General features: G+C 41.7%; 1 protein-coding gene across 4 annotated transcripts in view; it reads left to right on the forward strand.

Moving 5' to 3' along the window:
* The window catches only part of ADGRG1 (adhesion G protein-coupled receptor G1), a 78,093-nt gene that overhangs the window by 10,488 nt on the left and 49,867 nt on the right, over positions 1 to 17,738 (forward strand). Inside the window, exons 1-2 of one of the 4 annotated variants that reach the window (XM_074198671.1) lie at positions 1,231 to 4,768; positions 8,700 to 8,793. The exons of 2 other annotated variants lie outside the window; for them this stretch is intronic. The gene's annotated coding sequence lies outside the window, so the exon portion shown is untranslated. Of the gene's footprint in view, positions 1 to 1,230; positions 4,769 to 8,699; positions 8,794 to 17,738 lie in introns of those variants that run through there. One more of the 4 variants, XM_074198653.1, reaches the window with a different exon arrangement.

Genomic DNA, 17,738 nt, shown 5'->3' on the forward strand with positions numbered 1-17,738 from the left:
CTGTCTCTTTGCCCTTTTTGCCTCATTGTTCCTGGATCTACCATCAAGGAATACATAAAACAGATTGAATTCCTCTTTCATAAAAGAGCCCATTGGATAGTTGAAAGGAGCTATAATGTAAACTATCCAAAAATCTCTTTTCCTGAGAAAAGAAAAACTAACATTATTGAGTAGAGTGGTGTGGAGAGTGGGGCTAAAACGTGGAGACAGAAAAATCTGAGATCCAGTCTTGCCTCAGACACATTTGCCAGCTGTATGACCCTGAGCAAGTCACTTAGGATCACAAAGCTAGTAAGTGTCTGAGGTTGGATTTGAAATCATGAAGATGAGTCTTCCTGATTCCTGGCTAGAGCGTGAGCTCTATCCACTGTGCCACTTAGCTTCCCCAAGACACTTAAGTGATAAAAAATATTAAATAATACAGGACCAAATACAGATCCCTGGGGCCCTCCGTTCTAAACTTTTCTTCCAAGTTGGCATTGGATCTGACATGACTTCTCTTTGGCTTAGGCTATTCACCCAGTTCTGAATTCATCTAATTTTATACAGGCCACATTTCACCCTCTTTTCCCATAGCAATAGCTTGAGAGACATGATCAGAGGCCATGCTAAACCAGTTGAATGGTATCGATTGCATTTCCATGAATAATCTTATCAAAAAAGAAAATGGAGTCAATCGGATATAGCCTGCCTAAAGTTCTCGTGATTTCTTTTATTTTTAACCTCATTTTCTTGCATTTTTCTTCTAGCACTGAAAAAAAGTTAAACATGACTGTGAAATGTAAGAACTATAGCCACTGGCACAGGCAACATTCTGTATCTGTAGTCCTCCACCTCTTCTCTACTGAGCTAAGAGCTAGGGTTCACTATGTGGTCGGACCATGATAGAGTTGGACCGCTTTTCACTGTTATTTTCATTTACATTACTGAAGTCATTGCACATATTATGTTCCTGTTACTGTTAAACTTCATACATAAACTGTCATTAATGAAACCACTCAGACTTTTTTGATTATTGCTTCCTTTTCTAAATGTCCACTAATCATCCCTTTAATAACATGTTCTAAAATTTCATCAAGAATCAAAGCCCAGTTTACCTAGTTTACTAGGGAAGCTAATATCTTCCCTTTTTAAAGTTCTCTTTTGAAAATAATGATAATAGGGGTGGCTAGGTGGCACAGTAGATAAAGCACTGGCCCTGGAGTCAGGAGGACCTGGGTTCAAATCTGGTCTCAGACACTTAATAATGACCCAGCTGTGTGGCCTTGGGCAAGCCACTTAACCCCGTTTGCCTTGCAAAAACCTAAATAATAATAATAATGATAATAATAATGATAATGATAATATTAGCCCTTCTACAGTTCTGTGTTATACCTTCTGTTCCCCAGGATCTTTCAAAGATCTTAGACCATGGCTCAGCAGTTACATCCATCATTTTTCCCTGATTACCAGAGAATGTATGTCATTCCGGTCTCGGTATTTTAAACTCACCAACTCCTTCAGTTAGGAATACCCCTTTGCTTCCCCTCCCAGCCTCCTAAAGGAGTAAGAACAAACCTACAGACTGAGAAAAAAATGCCATCTGGGAGAAATATGATCTTGTAGGAAGGATTAAGGATGGGACTGAGATGGGTCCAGATGGGAGGCCATATGGTATAGTCTATAAGAGCCAGGGTTCGAAGACATGGGGTTGCATCCTGGTCTGTGATTTTGAACAAGACACAGCCATAAGTGCCCACCCCTGTACAATGAGAGGACTGGTCAGCTCCCTCTCAACTTTAGATTCTGCAGTTCTCCAACAGGGATTCTTGAGTGTCACTCTCTCATGCTTTGTACTAATATTAAATAGGCATTAAAGGTCTTCTCCAGTCTGGCCCCCATCTACCTCTCCAGACTCACCTTCCCCAACTTTCCCAAGGACTTCAGCCAAATGAGACTCACTTTTGGCTCTCCCTGGTCTCATTCAGTTCTTTTTCCTTGATTCATCTTTGCTTACAACATCCTTTTGCCTGGAGCATGCTTCTCTGTATCGTTATATATTGAATTCTTGCCCATGTTCAAGGAGCTCAAAGCTCATTCACTCCAGGAAGTCATCCCAAATTCCCATAGCCATAAGGGACCTCATACAAACAAAGATTTAGAGTTGGGAGGGAAGCAACCCAGAAGCTATCTGAGGCACACAGATTACGTGACTTGCCCAAGGATACACAGGTACTATGTTGAGTGAGCTGAGATGTGACCCCAGGCCCCTTCATTCCAGAGAGAATGTTCTTTCTACTGTCTCACATACAAAATTCCATTTTGAACTCATCCCCCCAAAAGAATTTCCTATCTTAATCTCTGCTTCCCCTTGTAGTTATGGATATATATATCTCCCATTCTCCTAACTAACCCTGATTGCTTTGTATCCAGGGTCATCTCAAGTCATCCTAATTCATATCTGATCATTGAATCCAGATGGCTTTGTCGGAGAAAGGGAAACTAATGATGTAGTGCAGCACCCCTTTACTCAAATCCATGTTCTTCTTATGGTATCACTTTCCTGATTACATGGTCTTCTTAGAGAACAAAGGACAAAGCTAACAAAAATGTAGAAGCTAAATATCCTCTGCACTACCTAGAAGACCAGGTACAGTAAATTATTTGGAAATCTTTTTGAAAGAATGAATGAGTTTCCAGGATACTGGCCAAAAGACTTCATTTTTGTGGCATCTTATTAGAGGCTGGCAATGAGAACTGAGGATGGCAAGGCTAGCTCCAAAGTCCTATTATTACTCACTTTCAAGTCAGTTTGTATGCCACCATCTGCCAGATGGACTTAATCTCATCACCCCCCATTCCAGAGGGATAATGGAAGTTATTCTGCATCTGTGAAATTCAGACATCCCCTTGGAAGAAAGGGTCAGGGTTAAGGCTGAGAGTTTGATTAAATGGAGAAACTCCTTTAAGACATTTCTTCCTCATTCCCAGGGCTCATCTTGGGTTTGGGTCAAATAGTTAGATGGTTGATAGCTGACATAAAATTGCCAGAGATCTGACAGGAACCCTAGATTATATAAGAATCTCCTATGGAGTATTTGGAAACCGGTACTCTGAACTCTTGAAGTGAACAAAGCAAACAACCATCGTTGAAAATGTAATCCCCCCATTCCCTACCCCCAAGGAAGGTAAGGGACATTCATCTCCCTCCACCTTTAAGTGGATGAATATCAAGCATGAAAGGCATGGATCAAAAGCTAAGTATCAGGGCAGCTAGGTGGCTAGTGGATAAAGCACCGGCCCTGGGAGTCAGGCGTACCTGGGTTCAAATCCGGTTTCAGACACTTAATAATTACCTAGCTGTGTGGCCTTGGGCAAGCCACTTAACTCCATTTGCATTGCAAAAAACCAAAGGAACAAAAGGTGAATTTAAAAAAAAAAAAAGCTAAGTAGCTTCACCAGCCTGGGAGGGTAGTTAAAAAGGTACTCAGAGTTGTAAGATATGAGTTCAAATCTCAGGTCTGCCACTTACTACCTGTATAACCTTGAGAAATCATTCAACATTTCTGAGAGTTTTTTCCCTCATCTGTAAAATGAAGGACTTGGATTATGTGACCTTCCAGGTTCTGGAGCTTTAATGCTATGATCAGCTAAGACAGGCAAGTCCTTGGGTTCGCAGTCTGAAATGGGCACTCCTGGAGGGTAGGTATCAGAGAGCTGACACACAGGAAGAGCCATGCATGAGGAGCGAGAGCCCATTTTTGGCTGAGATTCATATGGATTCAACCTAGAACCAAAGGTTACTTGTGAACCAAGGAGAGATGGGGCTCCCTCCCTGATTCTCTCTCTGTTCCCTTGGGTCTTGAGAACCAAGAAGTCAGTGTATCCAGACTCTTTTGAGCTCCTGAGAAAGAAGCAAAGCAAAGAAAGTGAAGCTGTGGGATTTGGTATTAAAAAAAGAGTGAACAGTTGAAGTCAAGAGATCTGAGACTTAAGGCTTTCTAAACCTCACTTTCTTTATTTGTCAAATGAAGAATTTGGACTAGATTTCTTTTGAGGTCCCCTTCAGCCCAGCGTTCAGTGACCTGTTTTCCCCTTTTCTTAATGCATTCCAGTCCCCATGCTCCTCATGCTCCCTTGAGACACCTGTTCCTTTCTGCTTCTCCCTACCCCCCCAGCTGGAGCCTGGGCACCACCCAGTAATGACAATGTTATCTCAGCCTCTCCTGGGTCTCTCTTTGTCTCCTGAGCCTCCATCCTAAGTATCTGATTTGTTTGAGGTTTGGAGGAAGTCAGGAGTGTGAGCAGAAGGACTCGAAGCTTTTCAGACCAAATCAGTTAAGGTTCCTGCCTCCCCTCTGGACCCTTGGGGGGCACCAGGCTTCCCCAATCTAGTCCTTCCACCCCACCCCCTTCCTCATCTGCATCTGAGCCGAAGTTAAAACCCCTTCTGGCTGACTCACTTCTCTCTATTCATTGGAAAACAAATGAGATGCAAGGAAAAGGAGCTGCGCTCTCTCTCTCTCTCTCTCTCTCTCTCTCTCTCTCTCTCTCACACACACACACACACACACACACACACACACACACACACACACACACACAAACACACGCTCCACCCTCCCCCTTCTCACTGGCTGCCTGCCCTCCACTGCAGGGGAAGAGAGTGACTTAGAGTGCCTGCTCACTCAATCATCACTCACATAGTGACTCAGATCAGACAACAACCCAGTCTTCCTAGTCCTGTTCTCTCCGTGCTTCAGAGGAGATCCCTCCAGTTTACTATAAGGTACTGATATGGGGTTAGACAATCCCATCAATCATCTCTATTTACTCCCAGAGATCCTAAGAGTCTGGGAAGGGGGTGTCTTCCAGAGGGGGATAGGGTTGGAAGGTCTCTATCCATTCATTGGGGGTTAAGGGTGGGAAGGCACCTGGATACCCTTGAAACTTGCCAGCCTTAGCTTTGGGTTTACCTAGACTTCTGTCGTTCCAGAATAAGATGTGGTATATCTGATTTACTAAGGGTTGTTTTTCCCAGTTTTGTCTCAGAGAACTCTGGAAGGAAGGTTGAAACAGGGAGTGATGGAAGGATGCAGGGTTGCTCCCCTTGATGACTTTGGATACCTTCTTCCTAAATGACCAGATTTCGGTATGAGATGGGGTAGGATACATGCGTGAAGGGAAGACCCATCATGGGGAGGCTGATGCTACTCACTTGTAGGTTCTGAACTTCCTTGAAATCTAGAATCCAGGCTGCAGGGGGGTACTATAAAGAATTCTCAGAGTCTGAGAGATGCTCTGAATTTGCTGGTGCCAGATTGGCTAAGAGGAGGGAAGAGAAGAATAGGAGAAGTATTGTTAAGGGAAATAACTTCTAAATTGAGAAATTTGAGTGAATCCACCTGTCCTTTTATCCTTTCTTAGGGGAAGGGAGCCCTGGGTATCCCAACTGGGGACTGACCTCATTGACTTGGAGAGGTGTGTCATCGAATTTTATGTTTGTATGATTTTACAGAAAATAAATCAAGCCAAGGACTCTAGTGATCATTAATCTAGACCCTCTCCCTATTTTATAGCTCATCATTGTTATTGTTAAGTATTTCAGTCATGTCTGACTCTTTGTGATGCCATAGACAAGGTCCATGGGATTTTCTTGTCAAGGATAGGAAAGGTTTGCCAATGCCTTCTCCAGTATGTACCCAGTTTACAAATAAGGATCGGAGGTAAATACAGGTAAAGTGACTTGCACGAGGTCACACAACTAATTAGTGTCTGATATCAGATCTGAACTGACATCTTTCTGATTCCAATCCCAGTGCTCTATCTACTTACTGTACCACCTAGCTATCTATGACAGGCCATAGCGGTCAGGTTAAATGATTTCCCCAAAGTCACAGAACGTTATCATTTTATTATTATAATTATCATTTATTTTATAGATTTGTTATTTTTATTTCATGCAAGTGGGCCAGAGTTCCTGAGAAGTGTAATTTGGTTAGGGCTCCCCAATTAGCAAGTCCAGTCCTGATCTCCCTTGGCTCTGCCAAACTTCTCTTTCCTCTCTATGACAAAAGGAAGAGGTAGAAGGAGACGTGGAGTGAGAAGGGTCCTCTATTCCAGCCAGATAGTGTACCCAGTCACCCAGCGTGTCACTATCAGTGATAACCAGCGGTGGGGCATAATGAAAGAGTTGTGGTTTCCTCAAAATGCCCCAGCAAGGACGCCGGGTGCAGGCCTCCCTTAGGCAATAAAAATGAAAAGCCCCAACAAGGTCTCAGATGGAGGAAATCAATTTTCTCTTCTGGGGAGACAAAGTTCCCATGACATTAAGGGAAATAAGAAGAAAGAAGCCCTCCCTGCCCTCCCCTTCTTGCTTTTTTCAGTTGTAACTGTACTGGATCTTACTGCAAAAGTTCAAGGATTTCCTCCCTCGGGTCCCCTACCTAACCCCCTGCAGCTGCCCAATAGAAAAGCAGGTGGGGGACGGAAAGGGGGGCAAGACAACAGGCAAGGAAAAGGGTTAGCTTCCTTAACTGTCAACAGTCAAACCTCAGACTAGCTCAGGTTCCCTGGCTGCTTCCAACTGATAAGGTTGGCCAGGGCTTGCCACGGTGGACCTCTCTACCCTGCTTCCCTCCTAGGATACTGTCAGCAGGTCTGAATTCAGACAGGAAAAAGTCAGGGTCCCCTTGGTCCCACAGATCCAGTACAGGGGAAATTTCATTTTTAAAAGCAATTTATTTATTTAAGGGGATGGGGGTTAAGTGACTTGCCCAAGGTCACATAGCCAGGCAATTATTAAGTGTCTGAGGTTGGATTTGAACTCAGGTCCTCCTGACTTCAGGGCCAGTGCTCTATCCACTGTGCCACCTACTTGTCCTGGGAAACTTCATTTTTAAGGCATCCTTGAGTTATATAATATGAGGACAGTGCCTCCTAATTCTTAGGGATCATTATATATTTTATATATGAGGCAACATTATCATGTCTCAAGTGGCTCCTCTATTAGTCTCAGATAACACTGCAGGTTGCTTCAAATTCCAACATTCTGATCCCTTTTTCTAGGATAGTTTCCCTGTGATCACTTCCCCCAAAGAATTAGAGGTTGGGGTGTCCCCTGAGGATTCTGTCCCGGGGGTAGAATCCTTTCTCCATAGCCTAGTGCCCACCTCACCAACATGAGCATCTTGGCAATCCCTTATATGGCATACCTTTCTGTGCCATGGGGTAGAATCCTTTCTCTTTCTCTGACACTACCATGGAATTTTGACCACGAGTAAAGGTTCAAGATCCAAACCATTCTGTTTATTATGATCAGAGAAGGTAAGATTTAAGAAAAAATCTTTCCATTGAAGCAACAGGTTTCTAACTCCTGGGAGAAAAGTTAAATTCTAATATTAGCTACCCAGAGGACCAAGGAAACTTAAGTTCTCCACCCTTGCTCTTAAGAAATCATTTCCCCTTTTTGGAACTCTCCCATGCCCACCCATCAATATTGTCTTTCACCCTACCCTCTTCCCCACAAAAGATTAAAAAAGAAACTAAATGTGCCAGGAATGGAACACCAGACTTGGTGTCAGGAAGATCTGAGTTCAAATTTTCTGTTAGTCAATTCCCTTGGGGAATACCTTCTGCCTCAGTTTCCTCATGTCTAATGTATATTTTTATTATATCACATATTCGTATTCTAATTACCATAAGAGCACCTATCTCACAGAATCAGCTGAAGTAACAAATTCAAATGTTTTTAAAAACTCATAAGGTGGGATGGCCCTGGAGTCAGGAGTACCTGAGTTCAAATCTGTCCTCAGACACTTAATAATTACCTGGCTATGTGGCCTTGGGCAAGCCACGTAACCCCATTTGCCTTGCAAAAATCTTTTTAAAAAAACTCATAAGGAAGGGGGAACAAGCCATTATTAAATTTTTAAGACTGTGCTAAGCACTTTAACAAAAAATATCTCATTTGATTTTTCACAACATTCCTGTGAGGGAAGTACTATTATTTAAGGACCATGAAATGGTAACCATTAACATCTTGAATGCTTAGCACATAGCATATGTTTAATAAATGTTGATTGAATTGAAGGGAGTCAGAACAACATTGCACTTTCCATCTCTATTTATGCCTCTTTAGACCTGGAGCAAACCACCTTCCCATCTCTGTAACTCATTGTCCTCCTTAAACTGAGGGGATAATCTCAAAAGGTGCCTTCAGCTCCAAATCCTGTCATCTCATTCCATACACAAATCTAAGTGAGTATGCCATATAAGGGATTGCCAAGATGCCCATGTTGGTGAGGTGGGCACTAGGCTATGAAGCCCCAGCTGAAGAGACCATGCTCACAAATGTCATTGACCTCACCCCCAACCTTAGTCAGCACAGAAGATTGGAAATCCTTTGGGGTTTGCTCAGCAACAGCTTTGCAAGCACCTGTGCCCCTGGGTTGGGCCCCAGCTGCCAGTGGGCAATATTTATGCCCAAGTGTGGCTGCTAAAGAATCATCCTGCCTTTGCCCAACTGGCCACTGTGCTTCAAATCCCTGATCCCTATCCTGAGGTGCTTCAAAATTCATCAGGTAATCTTTAGTAAGATTTTCCAAAAGCCCTGTTCGGACTATAGCTTTAAAAAAAAAAAAAGAAACTTTTCTTTAAATTCCCTTTTCCATGGCTGAATGATAGCCAGCTGGCTACTTGCTCTGTTATTTATTTATCAGTCCCAAGATCTTGGAAAGGTAATGAGAGCTTGGAATTGAGAGCTGGACAATATGGTGAGAAAGGTCTACTGACACCCTACCTGTGGGACCTCAGGTAAGTCATACCCTGAGGCTACTACAAAGGGGTTAGATGAGGCGGTCTCTGAGGTCCCTTTCACCCCTGGATCAATGATCCTTGAATATGAATTGGAAACCAACTCTGCAAGTAATATACCTTCTTCCTTTCTTTTGGCCCCAACTTCTTCCTTTCTCAAAATTAGTTCTCAGTCTTATTATCATAACTTTCTTTTCTATAGCGAATCAAGGTTACAAGTAGCTCTCCTCACAAGTAGCCTGTGAAGCATGTTCCCATTTTACAGATGAGGAAATCAAGGCAAAGGGTACCAATGTGATTTGTCTAACTTCACAGTGTCAGAGCTAGGTCTTTTAACCCCAAAGCCTGCCCACTTTTTCACAGTTATCTCTCTCTAGAACAATCCTCCTGGGCGGCTAGGTGGCACAGTGGATAGAGCACTGGCCTTGGAGTCAGCAGTACCTGGGTTCAAATTAGACTTCAGACACTTAATAATTACCTAGCTGTGTGGCCTTGGGTAAATCACTTAACCCCATTACCTAGCAAAAGCTAAAAAAAAACCCCAATCCTCCCACTCTCCATCCAACCCTATTCTAAATTGCTTTATGATCTTAAGGAAGCCACTTTCTAGGCAGGGTTCTCCTCTTCTATAAAAAGATGTCAGAATATATCATCTCTAAGGTCTCTCACCGAGACAAGACAAATGTTTACTTAGACCTGTTTGGTCCAGAGTTCTATAATAGGCACCAAGGTGGGGTTAGAGAGTTGGATCACTAAAGTGAGCCTCCTGCTCTGATCCCTTTCTTCCCAGGATTATGAACTGAATTTTCCTTTTCTCTAATTAGCCTCCTTGTCACTCAGCCAGATCCCTGGATCTCTTCGGTACTTTTCACCAGGAGAACCATTGGCGTCAAGTATCACCTTTGGGAGGACCAGGAGACATCTTTGTTTTTCCAAATCATTGTTGGTACATTTGCAAAGTACTCTGTGTTTTAAGCCTTCTCATCAATTATTGCTTCCCAGCATTAAATTCGGTAAGGTTGGTGAGAAAGCAATCACTAGTCTATCCCTCTTTGGACAAACAAAGAACTGGGAGCTTTCAGGCTGGTAATGTAGCTGGAAGAGGCCAGGAGGATGCCGGAATCTAGTTCTGACTGCACTCACTAGCTCTGTGACCTTGGCCAAGTTCCTTCTCTTCTCTGAGGCTCAGTTGCCCCATCTAAAAATCATACTTTTACTATTTGCAGGACCTAAAAGATGATATGAGGCAAGTACTTTGTGAATTGTTTGGTGCTGTGGAAACAGGAATTTCATTATTATTATCAATGTGTGATGAGATCTGGGATGAGATCATTGTTCTCTGGTATTTCACCAAAGTGCTTGACTCCTTCTCCGGTCACCAAAACCTCTCATGTATCAATGTAAGCCTTCAAAACAAAAGCTTCAAACCCTGAATTGCATTATTGTTGTTCAGTCGTTTCAGCCTTGTTCAACCTTTTGTGACCCCCAAAAAGAATTCTCTTGGCAAAGATTCTGGAGCAGTTTGCAATTCCTTCTCTAGCTCATTTTATAGTTGAGGAAACTGAGGCAAGCAGAATTGAGAGACTTGCCCAGGGTCACACAGATAGTAAATGTCTGAAGACAGATTTGAACTCAGGAAAATGAGTCTTCCTGACTCCAAGCCCAGTGCTCTATCCATTATACCACCTAGCCACCCCCAAATTCTGAAATCTGAGTTCAAATTCCTGTGAGTCATTTACTACCCATTTACCCTCTGTAAATCTCTTAATCTCACCAGGTTTCTCAATTGTAAAATGAGAAGTTTAGTTTAGACCTGGGGATTAGGGAACAGATTTCATTGGATCTTTGAATTTGGATAGAAAAAAATGCATCTTAATTTTTACCACTTTTATTTTTTTATGGATATGGGCAGCAAGATGGTTCTCTTAGAAGAGAACAGCCACAGGTTGCCTTTGCTAAGGGGATCCAGGATGCAAAAAAAAAAAAAGGTTAAGGATATCTAAAGTAGAGGATTTGTGGTATTCCAGTTCTCAGTCTGTGATCCCAGGCCAACATCTCTGGGTCTCCCAGACTCCTGACTCTCTGACCTCACTCCCAAACCAGAATTATAAAACTACAGAAGTTGCCTCCCTTCTAGTATCTGATTTGAAAGCTGATTTCTCTAACGGTAGGGACTGAGCCATGGCCCCAGGTTATCTGACTTATGGGAACAGATGGAATGGGATGGAAGGAGATCATGTGAGCAAATTCTCAGCCTCAAGAATTGTGATAAGCCTTTCCCACTGGGATCAAGCTAGCCCCCAACCAGACCATGAGGGAACTGAGACAATGAGATTGGCATAAAGGACCCCTCTCACAGGCTTCTGTGTGTGTGAAGGGGGAGGAAATGGGGAAAAGGTCTGAAGCCCAGTACGTGCACAGGCAGACACACACACACACACACACACACACACACACACACACACACACAGAAACAGTCACTTTACAATTTGTATTCTCTAGCTAAAGCTAGAAAAACTCAGTTTTCCCAAGGTCCAAGAGCTGAGTAGGACAAATTCTCTTTGTTGATAAATTGAATTCTCTGTGTAGTCAGTAGAAGGCCAAAGAGATCATCCAGGAAAGGCACAATCCTGACTTCATGGATTCTGAGATTGTGTTGACACCCTCTAGATACAGGATGGAGACATGGCCTGTGGTTTTTATGGTTGGCAACCTCAACTAAGACATGGGAGCCTTTAAAGGGAGAAATGATTTTACAACTATGGATTTGCAGAATATCAGTACTGGAAAGACCTTTAGAATACAGACTATTAGAGCCAGGAGTGTGACCTTTGAAGATGATCTAATCCATCTTGCTCATTTTACAGATGAGAAAATTAAGACCCAGAGAGATTATGATTTGTTCAGTTTTATATTTCTAATAAATATCTGTGCTGGGATTGGAATCTGAAGATTTGTCCTCCAGTCCTGTGTTCTTTTCCCTGAGCCGTAGAGTACAGGGGTTCCTTACGATTTTTAATTTCATTTTTTATTAATTCAGAAGCAATTAGCATTGTTACTTGCCCAGAGGCATACAATTAGTAAGTATCTGAGACTAGATTTGAACTTGGGTCCTCCTGATTCCACTGAGCCACCTAACTTTCTCTCCTTAAGTGTTTTTTTTGGGGGGGGACTTAAGGCAATGGGGTTAAGTGACTTGTCCAGGGTCACATAGCTAGTCTGAGGTCAGGTTGGAACTCATGATCTCAAGCCCAATAATCTACACCATCTAGCTGCCTTTGAAACCCATTATTAATCCTTAAAGAACTAAAAAAAATGTTATTTTTATCTAAGTATTTTCTTGTATTCTTGCCAGCGTACAGAATAGAAATTAATGGAGAGGGGCAGGAGAAAGTCTGACACAAGTAGAAATTTGGTTGATTACATCAACACATAATTTTAAGTAGATGAAGTTTTTGCAAAGGCTTCCCAATGCTCTCTGCTTTGAATAGTCTCAGTTTACATCACAGAGCATCACATTATGCCACAGCTCCACATATGAAGTCTGCATTCAGAGGTCTGAAAGAAAAATAAATTTGACAGAGGAGAACAATTTTTCTTAAAGAAGAATCCATATAGACACTATAACTATATTTTAAAAATCCTAGAAAACACCCCAAATATGGGATATAATGGAGTTTTTGTACTGTTGAAAGACATTGATGGTGTTTTTCTATAAACTTTTAATAGGTCATACATAGCCAGAGTCTCACTTTAACATTATAGAGCAGTGAGAACAAAGTAATTTAATTGTATACCCATAAATCATTGATTTGGGAATGGAGCAGAATTCTAACTAAAGGTTAAGGGTTATTATTATTCCTGTTATGCCACAAATGGCAATAGAAAGAACTCTTTGTATTAAAAAAAAATTTATCCTGGTGCTACAGCATCTTTAAAAAAAAAAAAAAAGTGTGTTACCCCTCCTAGCCCTGACCTTCTGTGTTCCAAGGGTCCTCTCAGCCCTAACAGTCTCAGCTCTGATATTTTATATACTTAGGATAATCCCAGCTCTGAAACTTTGTATCCCAAGGTTACTCCCACCTCAGACCCTTTATATTCTCAGACAACTCTCAGTTCTAAAATTCCTTTCTATCCTGACTTTTTATTAGGAGTGAGTGGTATTCGCCAGTCAGTGAAGTAATAGACTTAAACTTGTAAGATGAGACATACTTTTTTTTTTAAATTTGCAGTGATTATTTACCTTCAAAATTCAAACCTGGTCACTTCACAGAAACACTGCAGGGACTGTTAAAAATTTTCCTTCTAAAAAGTAATCCTGTAGTGGAGAGTTTTCTAGGGAAAAAAAATAAACAGCTTTTCCACTGGGGTGACAGCCAATGACCATGTAGTGGAGAACTTTCTAGGAAAAGTGAAAGTTTTTAGTAACTAGTCCATTGGGTGGCAGCTATTATGGAATAAATTAGAACAAAAATAAGGAAAAAAGAGATTTATAACTCTTCAGTAATATAGACAAAATCAAAAAGTCCAGTCACTCTTAAAATTTTATCTTCTTAATATGTCTGTGCTTAATAAATGATATATTGCTGCCAGGGACCTAGCATGCGCATCCATTGATATTTACAAAATGTAGTGTTGCTCAGTCACTTTTCAGTTTTATCCATAGGTTTGAAGACATTGACTTTTGAATGTGGCCAATTTGTATTGCTAGACTATGCTTATGTAACATGAGGATTTTCCTTTTCTTTTTCTTTCTTTTTCAATTTGAGAAGGAAGGAAGTGGGAGAGAATGATATTAAATGCTTATAAAATTAACTAATTCATTTACAATAACACAGGGAGCTGGAAACATCCAGGCTGTGGCACTGGACTGTTTTGGCCTGGAACTGTGGGAGAAGGTTTTCGTAGCGAGGTCTCTGTGTTCTTGATTGATGTAGCTCTAGCTATTTTCTGTGTAACCTTGGTCCTCAGAGGAGATCCCATTTCCCTAGGACTGGACGGCCCAAGCAGGTTCAGAAAGTGGGAACCTTCTTACCGGGGAAGGAACCTGGAGCTGGGGAGCGGTCAGTGTGTCTGGGTATTCAACGATCATTCAGATTGTGGGCAAACAGCCGGGAGAGCAGCAGCTGGGGCTGGGGAGTCCTGAGCAGGGCAGTTTCCGGGAACAGGACATGGCTATTTGTGTGTGTTTCTGGAGGACTCCCCAAGGACACAGAGGTCCTCATTGTCCTAGAAACCACCCTGCAGCTCCATCCTCAGATTGTGTTCAGGTGAAAAGCCCAAGGGCAGTTTGCTTCCTGGCACAATGTGGACTTGAAGAAAGACTTTGACCAATTAAAAACAGCAACCAATCCATAAAATGTTATTTATTAATAGAGACAGCTTCTCCTGCAACTTCCAGATTGCTAGACAAGCAGTGAGGAGTCCCTGCTCTGCCATTCACAGCGTGACCTTGACCAAGTCCTTGGACTTTCTTCTTTCCAGGGGTCCCTTCTATAGGATTGGGGTGGGGTGTTCTAGGTGGCATTTTAAGATTTACAAATCATGTCCCTTCTATAGGATGGAAGGAGGGTTGTACTAAGTACTCTAAGATGTGCCGATCATTATATAAATATTTCATCCTCAAAAGAATGGGAAGGGATAGTAACATTTAGTTAATATTTACCAAGTGCTTTAAAGATATTATCTTATTTTATTACAACAATATATCATTATTCCCATTTTACAGATGGGAAAACTGAGGTATAGCTGAGTGACTTTCCCAGGGTCATACAGCTAGCACTGAAAGCAAAATACAAACTCAGGTGACTACAAGACCAATGCTCTATCCACAAGGCACTACCTAGCAACCCTCATAGGCTGTGATTTTATGAATCTAATGTATATTTACAAAATCCTTTATTATTCTAGTTCTGCTACTTCTAAGCAGCATGATCATAGGAAATCTTCATTTCTCTTGGATCACAGTTTTTAAATCTGTCAAATGAGAGGGTTGGAATAAATGATTTCTAATTTAAGCCAAGTAATGATCAGAATCCTCTTTGGACAAAGTTGTTGGCATAGTCTCCCCCTTCAGACTCTGGGTTCCTTGAGAGAAGTGGTTGTTCCTTTTTCTCCCTTTACTCTCTTTGCCTAGTACAGTAGCTAACATAGAATTGGTGCCTAATTATTGCATCATGGTTTTTATTTGTTTTCTTCTATTTGTACATGTATATTTCCAGGTTACAAAGTTTCCCTCCACCCTCCCTTCCCACCCCCTCTCCCCTCAGTTGGGAATGGTCAGGTTAGCATTTTACATATATATACATATATATATGTTGTTAAACATATTTACAAATTAGTAGTTTGGGGCATGAGGAATTAGGATTAAGGGAAAGAGATACATAAAAGATAATTTTTATAAAGTGTTCACCACATTCAATAGGGGTGGGGTTTTTCCCTGTGTTTTGTTTTGTTTTTCTTCCTCTGGTTGGGGATAATATAGTCCATAATTTGTCAAAAACGGTTGTCGTAGCTCTCTAGACTGCCAAGGGCGGTTGCTTCCATCAAGGTTCTTCATATCATAATGTTGATGTGTACGTTGTTCTCTTGGCTCTACTCCCTTTGCTCAGCATCAGATCCCATAAGTCCTTCCATGCTTCTCTAGAGTCCAGCCATTTGTTGTTTCTTATAAAACAGTAATATTCCATAGTATTCATGTACCAAAACTTGTTTAACCATTTCCCCAATTCTTTGACACTACAAAAAGGGCTGCTATAAAAATTTCGGAACATGTAGGAATTTCCCCATTTTTTACAGTTTCTTCTGGATGTAGTGGAACTGCTGGGTCAAAGGGTATGAACAGTTTTATTGCTCTTTAGGCATAGTTCCATATTACTCTCCAGAAAGGTTGGATCTGTTCACAACTCCACCAGCAATGCATCAATGTCCTAACTGCGTCATGATTGATCTTGTCTTTACTCTCCAGGAACACAGTATGTACATACAGTGTTATATTTATGTAAGATACATTGTTGTTTTTCAATCATGTCAAATTCTTGAAGACCCCATATGAGTTTTTTTTTTTGGTTTTTGTAAGGTTATAGGGTTAAGTGACTTACCCAAGAGCACACAGCAAAGTTATTATTAAGTATCTGAGGCCAGATTTGAACTCAGGTCCTCCTGACTCCAGGGCCAGTGCTCTATCCACTGTGACACCTAGCCGCCCCTCCCATTGGGGATTTTCTTGGCAAAGATACTTGTCATTTCCTTCACCAGCTCATTTTATAGATGAGGAAACTGAGGCAAACAGGGTTTAATGACTTGTCCAGAGTCACATAGTTGGAAAGTATCTGAGACCATTATTGAACTCGGGTTTTCTTGGCTCCAAATCCAATGCTGTATCCACTGCACCATCTAGCTGTCCAAATGCTCCAAAGGGAAGTTTGTAGTTGATCTTACCAATAATAGAGAGTCACTACTGTTTATGGAGTAGGAGGTGACAGATAAGCCAGACCTGAGATTTAGGAAAACCCCTTAGGGGGAGAGAAGCTTGTAAGCCACAGCACAGCAGTGATTCAGGTGGGAGGTGGGGGGGGGGTGGCCCTATGAGTGAGATAAATACAATAGAAATACAGTCTTTTAAGGGTTTGAGGATGGAGAGCATTAAACTGGGAGAATCAGGAAAAGTCTCATGAAGGAGGCACTCCAAGAGTCCAAAGAAGGAGGAAGGCAAGAATTTCAGGCATGGATGGTAGGCAGTAGCCACTCATTCCAAGTCACAGACACAGAAGAGGAAATCTTATGTGTGGGGCCAGCCATGGGGCCATTTTGACTGGTACAAAGCAGGAATAGATTGTAGATTAAGTCACCTCTGAAGTCTCTTGAAACTCTCAGCTTCTGTGACGGAAACAGAAAAAAGGACTGAACTTTAATTTCATTGCTAGAAGGAACTGCAGGTGAGCAGATTTTGAACCCAGCTCTTCCTGACTCCATCACTTGGGAAAGCATAAAGACTTCCCTACAGATTTGTTGTTAGCGGTTTTTCAGTCATGATTGCATTTGGAGTTTTCATGGCAAAGATGCTGGAGTGGTTTGCCATTTTCTTCTCCAGCTCATTTTGCAGATGAGGAAACTGAGGCAAACAGGGTTATGTGACTTTCTCAGTCACACAATGAATTAAGTATCTGAGGACAAATTTGAAATTGTGTCTTCTTGATTCCAGGCCCTGTGCTCTATACACTCCGATGCCACCTGGCTGTCCTCTCCAATTAGACCCTTTCCTACATTGAATCAAAGGGGGCTCCCTGTGATTTCATCTCTGCAGGCCTGAGTTTCCTCTAGAAAAATATAATCAAATCAAATCCTCAAGTCCAGCCCTAAATGTATGATCTTAGGATAATAATGAGATAAGTAATCACCAAAACAGCTGATATTTATGTAGTGCTTTAAGTTTTACCAAGTACCATTAAATATACAATCTCATTTGGGCTGCCCGCCGGGCCTTTGAGGTATGGGCTTACAAGGGTTACAGTAATAATAATAATGTTTGTTGTTGTTTCTCCATGTTCCCTATGAAGAGAGTGAAGTTCAGAAAAATGATTTACCCATTAGACAGGATTTAAACCCAAGTTTTCCTGACTCCAGGATCAGCATTTTATCTGCAATACATAGTTTTATGAAATGGCTGAATTGGGACCCAGGAGGCCCAAAGGTAACAAAGGTATCAAACCTTGGAAACCTTGGAGCTAGGACTCAAACCTATGCATCCCATCACTAAATTTAGCCACACCTGCCAATCAAATCCACTGTCTCGCTGAATGAAAGGAAAGTATTACTACCATCCCAGAAACAATTGCAACTTAATTGATACGAGCAGTCTCTCCACTGATCCTGATTGCAACCCTTCATCTGTCAAATAAGGGAGCTGGACTAGCTGGACTCCTTCCAGCTGTAAATATAAGTAT

Source organism: Macrotis lagotis, chromosome 1 (assembly GCF_037893015.1).
Source record: "Macrotis lagotis isolate mMagLag1 chromosome 1, bilby.v1.9.chrom.fasta, whole genome shotgun sequence".
NCBI lineage: Eukaryota > Metazoa > Chordata > Mammalia > Peramelemorphia > Peramelidae > Macrotis > Macrotis lagotis.